This window comes from Gossypium raimondii, chromosome 3, assembly GCF_025698545.1.
Source record: "Gossypium raimondii isolate GPD5lz chromosome 3, ASM2569854v1, whole genome shotgun sequence".
NCBI classification, from domain to species: Eukaryota; Viridiplantae; Streptophyta; class Magnoliopsida; order Malvales; family Malvaceae; genus Gossypium; species Gossypium raimondii.
In genome coordinates this window covers 45,076,795-45,091,145 of record NC_068567.1, presented here as the reverse complement: position 1 = coordinate 45,091,145, position 14,351 = coordinate 45,076,795, and the positions used below count along the sequence as shown (strand labels likewise).

At 36.2% G+C, this 14,351-nt stretch overlaps 1 long non-coding RNA gene across 1 annotated transcript; it reads right to left on the bottom strand.

The window, feature by feature from the left end:
• Positions 1-2,715: 2,715 nt before the first annotated feature.
• LOC105794393 (uncharacterized) lies at positions 2,716-3,807 on the bottom strand. The gene is made up of 2 exons (XR_001133926.2): positions 3,347-3,807; positions 2,716-2,996 (listed from the first exon to the last, which is right to left on the bottom strand). It is a non-coding gene; the product is annotated as an uncharacterized LOC105794393 (long non-coding RNA).
• Between the last annotated feature and the right edge of the window lie 10,544 nt (positions 3,808-14,351).

Genomic DNA, 14,351 nt, shown 5'->3' with positions numbered 1-14,351 from the left:
TGACTTGAAACAAAAATTTACGAAACTGGGCCACATGGCCATGTGGGGGTCAACACACCTATGTGATGGAGGCACATACCCATGTGAAGGGAGGCACACGGCCGTGTGACTATGACACACGCCCGTGTGACCCAGGAACATGGTCGTTTGGGCAGCTCGTATAACTCTCTGTCCATTTGCGCTAAAATAAGGTGCAGGGCAGATATGATCGTGTGGAAGTCTCACATGCCCGTATGCCCAAGGGACATGGTCGTGTGTCCAGAACACATGCTCGTGTGAAAATCGACTAGAATCCCCAAATTCCCAAGTATCTGGGACACGAATGTGTGTCACCAAATTTGTCCTAAAAACCTTAATTCCCAACTGCACACGGCTGTGTGAACCACCCATGTGGGGCACACGCCCGTGTGGCCACCTGTGTGGTCACGAAACCATATCGAAAATGGCTTTAGAATGAGCTTTTGTTGTCGAAACAGTCCTCAACCCTCGACAACTCAGAAATATACCAAAAACACACATATCTTCAAGCCATTCCATGGCAATCGACCCTTCCATTAGTTAATAGCAAAAACACATAATTTATGTCGAATTTCACGAAAACAAGTCAGAAATTCGATACGAAAAGAAAGGGTCTCTGAACACACACGTAACTTCGCGATTAAAACACAACAATAGCCTCAATCCAAACTTCAAAACAACTTTCACATTAAAAAAAATTAAAACATTAAATTGTAATACCACTTTGACCGAAAACAACAACCCAAATCTCAAATGACCCTTACCCGGAACTTCTGTCAACGAAAGTGTAAAGCAATAACTAATGATGACTATAAAAAATAATTGGAACAGAATAGCAGGCAAAAAGGAAAAAAATGGAGGAACAAGAAAAGAAGGAAGAAACTAACAAAAATAAGAAAAAAGGAACGTCAGAGAAAAAGGGGAGAAAGGAACGTGAACGTGGGAAAAGTTGGGTTTTTGAGATAAAAAAAATAAAGGTAATAAATAATGTTTTAAAACTAAAAGCAAACTTAGGATAAAAATAATTTCTCAAAACACACACATGAGGATTCAAACCCAGAATCCAAAAGTACACTACCACACAAGCAACCACCAAACCAACAGACCCATTCTAACATTAAAACGCGAAACCAACCCAATTGTTCGACCTAGCTACTGTCCCCAACGATAAATCTCAAAACTTCTAACCCTAAAATCTGAGGTGTTACACTGATCTAGTCCGAGCCCAAGATAAATCCGACTCATAGCCCTAAAAAGTTTGACTTTATAACTGAACAACCGTAATAGACATTAATAATTAATATAATTTTATGATATTACTTAAAATATAAATAAATGATAATTCCTTTTTTTGAAAATGTATTCATAAGTACTGCATATTTATATTAAAATTTTATTAATAGGAAAACTAATTTAATAATATTTTTTATGTTAAATTATAAAGTGAAATAACTTTTAAAAACATTAATTTAATATAAAATATTTTTAATACTATAATTATATATGTATAATAAATATGTAAAACTAATAATTATTAAAGTTTATAAAATTAAACTTTAATGATAATTTAATAATATATTATATAACTATTACCGAAGTTGATTTCCTAACCTGACCTTAAACCAATATACTAAGTTAGTATATTGCTAATACATAAAATAATAATATATTATAATGCATTAGTATTACTAATCCATAAAGTAATATTATAATATAACTATTACCAAAAATATATTATAATATAGATTATAATAAAAGATATAATATTACATGATATTATAATGTTTAATCATCGATGCATATATATAAACTATTAATATATGATATTATATTATTTAACATTATGTAATATAGTTAGGGTGCTAACTTTTAAATGTGATATAGGGATTGTCATGCCTCTAGTATTTCCTTTCTGCGCTTTGGGTTGGTTGACAAAGTGAGCTTGCTGGTGACTCGCGTATGAGAGAGTCAAATTCGTGGGGACTGATTTGTTTTGTTTGGCAAAGTTTTTCTTGCGGAATGCTCCACTAGGTTCCGCCATTTCTGCAAATCCTTATTCCGTATTTGGCAAGCTTTTTCTTTGTGAACCCGTCATTGGTGAGTTCAAGGCATGTAGACCTATTACTTTAGAATCCGCAATTGGTAGGACACGTACAAGTAACGTGTCAAGTCTTATGTAGGAAACGTGTTATTTTGCATGACACCTGTAGAGTCTCTTTGATGTTTGATTAGTGAAATTGTATCTGATTAGTGGAACCAAGTGAGATTAGTGGAATCGTGTGTCCATGTAAAGTGATTAGGTAACCCGTTATAGTGAAATTACGCGCTAATTCCTATATAAATAGGATGAAAGCTTAACAGAGAAGGACTTTATTTTTCGTTTCTTTATTCACCCTTGTTCTTTAAGAAGAAACCTGGTGTGCTCTTTGCTGTGTGAAGAGGGTACCAACCTCTAGCTTGATTAATAACTAACTTTTTTCAAGCCAACTACTGGTAAATTCTTGCGTCTTTCTTTAGTTAATATCTAGGGAATAATAGTGTTGTAGGAACTATTTATATAGGTACCTACTCGAGGTCGAAGGGAAGGAAACTCCCTACTAGCTAACATTTACATGTTTTCGATTCTTGTTTTTACATTAAAGTTCCATTGTTTCTATTCTTAACAGTTGTAATACCCCAATTTATGCCCGACCCACATACATAAAATAATAAAATAAAATAGAAAAAATAAATGTCCAGTTTTGTTACAATAGCAGGCCTAAATCCAAGTGGCCCAAACACTAGCCTAGCCCACTACACCCAACCCAACTTGGCCCAACCCAACACATAGCCTAATAGAAACCAAAACCCTAGCAGCATTCAGCTCCCAGCGCCGCAGCAACCAAGACCCATCACTTTCCCTCGCGCGTGCACCACCACAACAGTAGCCTCACATACACTGCCACGCACGCCTCCACGCCACGCGCCTCCGTACACACCTGCAACAGAAACAAACAGCATCAAACAGAAAAATGACAGATAGCATTTGGAAAAAATGAGAAAAGAGAGGATTTTGATTGTATTTTGACTTTTTTCGTTTCGGCTATAAAAAGGGGCCATTTGAATCTGTAAATTTTTCTCTTTTTTCTACCCACAATATCAATACACAGAAGAGGAGAATACTGTATCAAAAACATGAATTAATACAAAAGGTTTTTCTTTTCTTCTTTCTGATTCGGTTATTTTTTCTTTCGATTCTTTTTTTCTTCTTTCCTTTTTGTTCATCAATAAAAATATTTGAGCATATGTATATAAAGTATAAGAAATAAAAGAAAAGAAGGGAGTCTACCTTCCGGAGTGCACCGTCGCGGCCTTTATCCGCTCAGATTAGAATCGGGGATAGATGGATGGAGGTTTTGGGTCTGAAAAAGCGCAAAAGAGAAAGGAGAGAGCAGGAGAAGGCTTACCGTCGCGAGCGCGCCAATGGAGCCTGTTCATTCCGTCCGAAATCGGAGGTGGATGGGATTTCGGGATTGCGGCGCTGGAGAGAAAAGGGGGTCTTCATTTCGGCTAGGTTAAGAGACTAATGAGGGTTTAGGTTTAGAGCTTAGGATTAGTTTTTATTTGCTGCATGAAACAGCACCGTTTAGGGCCTGCCTCAGTGGCCCTAAAACGGCGACGTGTAAGGCTATAACCCGCGCGTGTGACCCGACCCGGGGAGGATCCGCGCATTGTGACTCGTTAGTTTATTTGCACAGAGAGTCCCTCATTGTTTTGCAGTGTTTCAATCTGATTTCTTTCAAATTTTTTAATTTATACTATATCTTTTATTCTATTTTCATTTTAGTCCAAAATTAAACGGTGAAGTTTCCGTGATTGATTGGGATTGCTTCACTGCTTGCGTTTAATTGCAGATTTGGTCCTTCATTTTTAAAATAGATTTTAATTTAATACGAATTAGTTTTTTTTAAATTCAACAATATATTTTAAGTATAATTAACCCTATTATCATATGTTATAAAGTTTAATATTATTTTCTAATATTTAATTTTGAGGGTGTTTTTAAATTTATTATTATTATGGTTTTAAAATATATTAAAATATTATTTTAATTTGTTATTGATACTTTTAAATTCATTATATACTAACATTTCGAATATACTACATTTGTTAAATTTTGTTTTTTCCTTTTATTCAAATTTTATTTAAACTCCAATTTTGAATTCATTGATAGTATAATTTGCATGGATTTTTTAGTGTACATAGGTGTGCATAAAATATATTATAAATTTCAATTTACAGAATTTTATATACTTTCTATACATAAATATTCTATTGCAAAAAGAAAACATTATTTTCATTTTGAGTATTTATTATTAGATTGTTTTAAATCTTCATATTAATTTTTATTCCATTTTGTTTTACTTTTTAATCAAAATATACTTAGAAACTTGATTATTGATTTGTTAGATGTTTAATTATTGATATGGATGTATTACTTGCTTGATTGCTTCTAGTATAAATTTAGCTCGCTATTTATCTTTTGTTTTATATATTGCTTTTCAGTTATATTGTTTTTAAGAATTCATTAAAGCGCCATAATCATTTTATTTCATAATTCCTAAAAAAGTGTGGTGTTCATAAGTTCTCGAGAGAATCGTGCCCTAACTTACTGGGCTTCAATTCTTTTCGATGAATTTGGATAATCAAGAGTTTGTTTTATTAAAACCATACAATTGTTAAAATAAAGCTCTTAGGATTACAAAATGTTGGATCCTAACTTACTGGATGTGGCGTTTTCTCGTCTCGTTTTTAAAATAAAGGCAATACCCGAAATTTGGAATCCTCGAGAGAATTGAGCCCTAACGTATTGGGTTTTAATTTTTATCGTCGAATCTAAATAATCGAGGATGTGCTTTAATCGAAATAAATAAATAGCTCATTCTCGAGAATTCGATACGTGGTGTCCTAACGCATTGGGTATGACGTATTGTTTTCTTGAAACGAGGATTTTTCTAACAAATGGAAATAAAGGCAATATTCGATATTTAGGAATTTGGTGAAATTGAACCCTAACTTACTAGGTTTGATCTTCTCATTTGATCCAGATAATCGGAAATCCTTCTCAAAATGCATAGGTTTTAAAAGTTAAGAGATAAATTTAATTTTGAGGATTTAAAATGTTGCACTCTAACTTACCGAGTGTGGCGATTTATTTCTTTGAAATAAGTGAATCTCATCGTCTAATTCATTCAAAATAAAAGGATTGTATTTTAAAATCTTTTCAAAATTTCGACATTAAGACATTAAACAATCGATTCGGTACCAATTTTGGGCGTTACGAGGGTGCTAACCCTTCCTCGTGTGTAACCGACTCCCGAACCTATTTTTTCGAAATTCGCAGACCTAAAATTATTTTCAAGGTGATCCGATCACACCTCAATAAAATATCGGTGGCGACTCCCATTTCGTTTTCATTTTAAAAGTCGATCCCCACTTTTCAAACTAAAAAAATGGTTTCGACAGCTTGGCGACTCCACTGGGGACACTTAGAGAGTCAAGCCGTAAAATTGATTGTTTTCTGTCTTATTGTCGAAAACTGAAAATTTGATTTGAAAAATTACGATCTTTTCTTTGCGCTTGTTGGCATGATTATTGTAAATTGAGTTGTATATTTTGGCATCATATTGCATAAGACTGTTTAGTCTTGTCCTTTTAAGTGGGAGTGAGAAGCTACTCCTTCGTGAGGTTTTCACCTCCGTGTAGGATAGTGGATCACTTTCGGAATACATCTGTACCTATGTTTTCGTGTGATTTTCATCTCCGTGTAGCCGTAGGGAAATGTATTCCCCTGAACTGAACTCGGTCTGTATAAGCCTATAGTGGGTGAAGATTGAGGAATCTGCTGGTTCGGGTATCTTGACTTTAGAACCAAACCTCATATAGTGGACTTAGGAACTTAACCTAGGTAGAGCCACTCCAAACCCCTAGTGGTTACCTGATTAGGTACTTTCTGTTTTCCTTGTTTACTTCTGTTTTGTACTAACCCCTTTTGTTGTGTTTTAATTATGATTGCATTGCATTGCATTTGCATCTTAGGAAAGAGATATTGATTCAGTCTCGATTACTAAATTAGAAAGCTTGTCATGGAATACGGATTCCTTGATAAAGTGGAAAACAATACGGTTGCCTGAATATATTCTGAGAAACACAAGAAGATCGATGGAAGAGTTCGTGACCTTGCTTTGTGGCCTGAAGATTCAAGGTGATTGTCTAAGAGCCTTCGACATTCCAACTTCGTTAAAGAAGCCGACGAGCCTTACGAAGATGGGTAGATGATGGATTGCGACCAAGATCGAGAAAAGGAGCTAGCAGTGGCATCTATTGGAAATTGGTGAGATTATCTGAAATGTGCGCCTGAAGAAAAGGATCGATATTGTTTCTTGGAATATGAGGGTGAGGCCGTACATGTATCCGTTTTATGTAAAGGAATTTTCTTTCTAGAAAAGTTTCCTAAATGTATTTGGATCAAAATCAACGTCTCTGTAGGCATGCATTTCATATATCTGCATCGTATGCATTAAAATCCATTGAAAGAATCTAAACGAGTAAATTTATTTCAGCTAATCTGGAAAATCAACCAACCAAACACCCTTACGGTATCCAAGTTAGAGAAATGGAACAAAGGTTGGAAAAATTAGAGCGAATGCAGATACAGATGCAGGACCAATTGACCGAATTTCAACAGGAGATGAGAGATAAGATGCTAGAGTTACATAGAACCACGATGATCCAGTTCAACCGACTGCTAGCTGGAGACTTTGAAAAAAAGGAAAAACCCAGTGGTCCACTTTGGGGTTGATAATGAGGATCTTGCCTATTCCCTAGATTGTACTCCGACAAGTGACCAGGTCCAGCCAGATAGGCTCCCACAAGGAGCACTATTTACCATCAGATCTCAACGATATCAGACTGGAACAGCAACACCAGTGAATTGCCTGACAGGCCCAGGATCCAATTTGAGGAACAATTTAGCTAATCCTATTGCTAATCTAGCCGATATAAGCAGATGAGGGTAGAGTACCCAGATACTATAAAGACCCCAAGGAAGAAAGGGAATAAAAGGGATAATGCAGGCGGATATAACAAGGGCCATTCAAAACCAATCACTGTGGGCAGGCCAAAGACGGAAACCACCAGCCATCAGAGCCCTTTAAAGCAAGAATCTGGAGTGAAACCAGGTACTGAGAAGCTCCAGTTCACACCAATTCTGATGTCATATAAGGAGCTGTATCAAAGGTTGTTCGATGCGCATGTTGTTGCCCCTCATTATCTAAAACCCCTACAACCATCGTACCCTAAGTGGTATGACACGAACGCACAATGCAACTATCATGCAGGAATTACGGGGCATTCGATAGAGAATTGCATTGCCTTCAAGAAGCTAGTCGAAAAATTCATCAACATGGGTATTGTCAAGTTGGGTGACTCATCTAGTACAGAAAGCCATCTACCCAATCATGTTGACAACGGGATGAATGCGATGTATGAAGCAATGTTGGAAAGTGTTCACACCAATGACACATATGAAGACACAATTGAAAAGGGACCTTGTTAGATATTTGCCCTTATAAATCTGGAGTGTTCTAAGTAATTGGACTGCGGAAGAAAACCCTGTAGTTTCTAGAACTTATTTAGAGTAATGTTTAGAACATTTTTGTTTTTTTAGCCTAAAATGATAGAAATTCCTTTGTGAAAAAGGCTCATGTCTGAACGTTATTACTTTAGTGAAATACATCTTTGCAATCATTACTGAGCCAATATTTTCATTCTTTACAAACAATTCCAGATTCTTTCATTCTTTTGGATTTTTTTCCACATCATTCATTCATTCATAATCATATTGTACAAATAATTATTCATGAATTTATACTTCTTTTGTATATTCTTGGTACTTATTATGGGTCCCCAGATATCAATTACGTGAATGACTCTGCTACGAACCCAGATTTTCCTTTTGAGCAAGGCATGTGCTTAGAGGGATCTCATGACTTTGAAAATGACAAAGATTGTAGCTTATCTCCGGACTTGTTGAGGATGGTCGAACAAGAGGATAGATAGATCCTACCTCACAAGGAATCATCAGAAATTGTAAGCTTGGTGAAAATTAAAATTGACCTGACTGTAAAGACGAAGCAACACCGTGTTGAGTCACCTCTAGAGTTCAAAGAGGCCTTTGTATAGTTATACCAGGATACGCCCGGGTTAACCGCTGATAATGAAATCTGCGCAACAGCACGATGTCTGAAATTCGTAGTATGAACAATGCAATTCTTTGTCGAGGCAATGCTTTCTCGTTGAGTCGGCACAGCTTTGCCCATTTGAAGTCGAGGTTCCAGCCTTTCAAGATGTTTTCTGTCGTAGTTGCGCCCCAAAAGGCTCTATGAAAGAAATGAAGGTTTTTTCGCATACAAGATGAAAGTGAGAAATCTTATCTATAAAAAAATTGATTCTGATCAAAAGGGTTCAGATTCAATCAAAAAAAAGAGAAAAATCAAAATCAAAAATCAAAATAAAATGAGAGAAAAAAAGAAAGAAAAATCTATCAAGGTCAAAATGAAAATAAAAAGGAGAGAAGAAAAAAAGAAAAAAGAAAAAGGAGAGGCCAAGGCGAAAACCCGCAAAGGGCGCTTTGTGACCAAAGATGGTTTTGAGCTAAAAACCCGAAAAGGGCGACTCAAATTTTGAGCAAAATGGGGCATGGACATCACCATTATCGAAGAATTCTAATGGGCATTGCTTCACTGTTGAGATCATTAATTACTTTATCAAATGGATAGAGGTTGCTTCATATGCCAACGTCATCATATGCTTCCAGAGAAGATGATGTTGGAAAATGCATTGAACTTAAATGACAGCGCGATAGCTGAGAGCTGCAACCAATTCGAAATCAAACACCACGGTTTGTCACTGTATTGCAAAACAATGAATTGTAAAAATAACTGAGACTTACAAGGGTCGATATGTGAAGTTACCATCTGCCTTCTCTGTCTTTAAGAACGTTTATCGGAGTTTTGACTGGCGCAACACTGTTTCCTCTGGTTTACAAGACGGAAGTAGTTCTACCAATTGAAGTAGAAATCCCTGTTCTCTGGGTTTTAGTTGAGTAGAATGAATCCAATCTGATCAAAAGAAAAGGTTATTTAGTACAGTCAGATGTACCAAAGGCAAATAATGTAAGCTTACAATCAAAAGGTTTGCCTCAGAGAACTCCATAAGGGGAACCTAATTTGGAGAAAGATTCTTCCTACACAAAAGGATTTTAGAGGAAAATGGATGCCAAAGGCCTTTTCCGGAGAAGCTCTGATCTTGAATAGGATAGATGGTAAAACTCGCTAAATCTTGTAAACTCGGATCCAGTCAAGAAATACTTCGTTTAAAGAAGAAGAGAGGACCAAGGTGAAAACCCGTAAAGGGCACTCTGAGTCAAAAAAAATGAAAAATGAAAAATGAGAATGAAAAATGAAAAATGAAAATGAAAAATGGAGAGGCTAAGGGGAAAACCCGCAAAGGGTGCCTTAGGCCAAAGGGGATTTGAGTGGAAAACCCGAAAAGGGCGGCTCAAATATTGAATGGGACATGAAGTGATCAGAGCAATTCAAATTTTGATCAGATTGGGGCATGTGGTGATCTTGCTATGCCTAAATCAACAGGAAAGGGTAGGCGACATCTTGGGGCATCGACAAAGCACTGTAGATCTCCTAAACAAATGTCAAACTCAGAATGGTCTTCAGAAAGTTTGTATAGAGAAGTTCAAGCTGCGATATCTGGGGCACCCAATTCTCATATTATTTGTTGTTCTTGGAATACCTTTTTCTTTTCCAAGATATACATTCCCAATTAATTCCTTTGTCATCCTTCTTTACTACTTTCGATAATTTGTTCTTTCGAGTTATGCTCAGAACCAACTTTATTCTTATCCATTGTTATGACATTTTTTTTGCAAACAAGTTGCATTGGAATAATGATTAATGGACTAATAGAACTTTCACAAAGGAAGTTTTGCATATTACTCTGAAAAGTTTCTAAATAATATAGGGACCTGAAATAAGACTATTGTTTAGAACACACTAAATTTAAAGGTTGGAAATTTGAGAAGGAATAGTATAAATTTGGACTTTCTCTTTGGATTTTGTGGTCAAATGCATTGATTGAACAAAATAACAAGATGTCATGTTAATGATAAAGCTTAAATAAACGAGTAAGCAATAATCATCAGGAAATAGGAAAAGGTTACCTCGGAGAAGAGAGCCTTCACTTACGCATGAGTCTTTGGTACGACACCCCGAGAATGGTGTAAGAAACCAGAACGATCCAGATCCTGCATCCTTGAATTGTGATAAGAGAGGATTGAGGAAAAGCCACATATTTCTACCCTTGGATTATAGTGGGAGAATGATGGTACAAGTTTTGTGTCCTAATAGATTTCACAGTGGAGGGCAACCTGGCTAAATGTTTCTTCAGAAAGCCAGTCAAGCGAGAAGGTGTTATAGCACTTCAGTGACAAAGCCTTAATAAACTCTGAGCATTGATAACCTAAGAAGGATCATTCTCGGAAAAAAAATAAAATTTTGCATTCATGCAAACACCATTCACATGTCTAGTTAGGAGTATTTGGTTCATTTTGATCATGCTATCCTAATCATTAAGCATAATCAGGTTTATTATACAGGTCATATTCCCCAGAGAACAGACCATCGAAGATTTTCAGATCTTATCTCCCTGAGATTACAGCAGAGCAGATTGAAGACACTATCCTATCTCCCTGAAGTTACAGTGGAGCAGATTTAAATAAATGATCTTATCTCTTTGAAGTTACAGTAGAGTAGATCGCATCAGGTCTTATCTCCCTGAGGTTACAGTGGAGTAGACCGAAGATTTTCAGAGATCTTATCTCCCTGAGATTACAGCGGAGCAGATTGAAGACACTATCCTATCTCCCTGAAGTTAGAGTGGAGCGTATTAAAATAAAGGATCTTATCTCACCGGGTTACTGATAAAGTAGATCGCATCAGTTGAAGCGTAAATCTTATCTCCCGAGATTACAATGAGCGATTGAAGACACTATCCTATCTCCCCGAAGTTACAATGGAGCGATTAAAATAAAGGATCTTATCTTTACGGGTTCTGATGAGAGTAGATCGCATCGATTGAAGCGTAAATCTTATCTCCCCGAGATTACGGTGAATGATTGAAGCTAGTAATCTTATCTCCACGAGATTACAGTGGAGCGGATTAAAATAAAGGATCTTATCTCTCTGGTTACGAGAGAGTAGATCGCATCGATTGAAGCGAAATCTTATCTCCCCGAGATTACAATGAGCAGATTGAAGCTAGTAATCCTATCTCCCCGAGATTACGATGGAGCGGATTAAAATAAAGGATCTTATCTCTCGGGTTACGATAGAGTAGATCGCGTCGATTGAAGCGTAAATCTTATCTCCACGAGATTACAATGAGCGATTGAAACCAGTAATCCTATCTCCCTAAGATTACAGTGGAGTGGATTAAAATAAAGGATCTTATCTCTCTGAAGTTACAGTAGAGTAGATCGCATCAGGTATTATCTCCCTGAAATCACGGTGGAATAGACCGAAGAATTACAAATCTTATCTCCCAAGCGATACAGTGGAATAGATTAAAGCCACATCGGTGAATCTTGCTTCCCCGACATTGTAATTAAAAAGATTAAAGCCACAGCGGTGAATCCTACTTCCTTGGCAGTATAGTGGAACAGATTAAAGCCACATCGGTGAATCTTGCTTCCTCGACATTGCAGTTAAAAAGATTAAAGCCACAGCGGCGAATCCTACTTCCAAGGCAATGTAGTGGAACAGATTAAAGCCACATCGGTGAATCTTGCTTCCCCGACATTGCAGTTCAAAAGATTAAAGCTACAATAGCGAATCTTACCTCTCAGACGATACCGTGGAACAGATTAAAGCCACAACGGTGAATCTTGCTTCCCCGACATTACAGTTAAAAAGATTAAAGCTACAACAGCGAATCTTACTCCCCAAGCGGTCCAGTGGAACAAATTGAAGCTACAATAGCAAATCTCACTTCCCCGACATCACAGTTAAGCAGATTAAGGTTACGTGTTACAAATCCTATCTCCCTAATATTACAGTGGAGTGGATCGAAGCACCAATTCCTATACCTCTGAAGATGCAGTAGGATGGAAAAAGGCAACTTGAAGAAAAAAAGCACCGAAGTCCAAGCACGACCGGGCAAAATTGGCCATTTTTAGAGTCTTTGCTCCATTCTTGTTAATGACAACGAGCAAAGAGGGGCAGCTGTAATACCCCAATTTATGCCCGACCCACATACATAAAATACTAAAATAAAATAGAAAAAATAAATGTCCAGTTTTGTTACAATAGCAGGCCTAAATCCAAGTGGCCCAAACCTAGCCTAGCCTACTAAACCCAGCCCAACAATCCCAGCCCAACTCGGCCCAACCCAACACATAGCCTAACAGAAACCAAAACCCTAGCAGCATTGGGCTCCCAGCGCCGCAGCAACCAAGACCCATCACCTACCCTCCGCGTGTGCCACCACAATAGTAGCCTGACATACACTGCCACACACGCCTCCATGCCACGCGCCTCCGTACACACCTGCAACAGAAACAAACAACAAACAACCAGCATCAAACAGAAAAATGACAGATAGCATTTGGAAAAAAGGAGAAAAGAAAGGATTTTGATTTTTTTCGTTTCGGCTATAAAAAAGGGCCATTCGAATCTGTAAATTTTTCACTTTTTTCTACACACAATATCAATACACAGAAGAGGAAAATATTGTATAAAAAACACGAATTAATACAAAAGTTTTTCTTTTCTTCTTTCCGATTCGGTTCTTTTTTCTTTCGATTCTATTTTTCTTCTTTCCTTTTTGTTCATCATTAAAAATATTTGAGCGCATATATATAAAGTATAAGAAATAAAAGAAAAGAAGGGAGTCTACCTTCCGGAATGCACCGTTGAAGCTTTCATCTGCTTCGGTTAGAATCGGGGATAGATGGATGGAGGTTTTGGGTTTGAAACGACACAAAAGTGAAAAGAGATAGCAGGAGAAGGCTTACCGTCGCGAGCGCGCCAACGGAGCCCGTTCATTCCTTCCGAAATTGGAGGTGGATGGGATTTCGGGATTGCGGCGCTGGAGAGAAAAGGGGGTCTTCATTTCGGCTAGGTTAAGAGACTAATTAGGGTTTAGGTTTAGAGCTTAGGATTAGTTTTTATTTGCTGCATGAAACGGCACCATTTAGGGCCTACCTCAGTGGCCCTAAAACGACGACGTATAAGGCTATAACCCGCGCGTGTGACCCGACCCGGGGAGGATCCGCCATTCTGACTCGTTGGTTTATTTGCGTAGAGAGTCCCTCTTTGTTTTGCAGTGTTTCAATCTAATTTCTTTCAAATTTTTTAATTTATACTATATCTTTTATTCTATTTTCATTTTAGTCCAAAATTAAACGGTGTCGTTTCCGTGATTGATTGGGATTGCTTCACTACTTGCGTTTAATTGCAAATTTGGTCCTTCATTTTAAAATAGATTTTAATTTAATACTGAATTAGTTTTTTTAAATTCAACAATATATTTTAAGTATAATTAACCCTATTATCATATGTTATAAAGTTTAATATTATTTTTAATATTTAATTTTGAGGTGTTTTAAATTTATTATTATTATGGTTTTAAAATATATTAAATTATTATTTTAATTTGTTATTGATACTTTTAAATTCATTATATACTAACATTTCGAATATACTACATTTGTTAAATTTTGTTTTTTCCTTTTATTCAAATTTTATTTAAACTCCAATTTTGAATTCATTGATAGTATAATTTGCATGGAATTTTTAGTGTACATAGGTGTGCATAAAATATATTATAAATTTCAATTTACGAATTTTATATACTTTCTATACATAAATATTCTATTGCAAAAGAAAAACATTATTTTCATTTTGAGTATTTATTATTAGATTGTTTTAAATCTTCATATTAATTTTTATTCCATTTTGTTTTACTTTTTAATCAAAATATACTTAGAAACTTGATTATTGATTTGTTAGATGTTTAATTATTGATATGGATGTATTACTTGCTTGATTGCTGCTAGTATAAATTTAGCTCGCTATTTATCTTTTGTTTTATATATTGCTTTTCAATTATATTGTTTGTAAGAATTCATTAAAGCGCCATAATCATTTTATTTCATAATTCCTAAAAAAGTGTGGTGTTCATAAGTTCTCGAGAGAATCGTGCCCTAACTTACTGGGCTT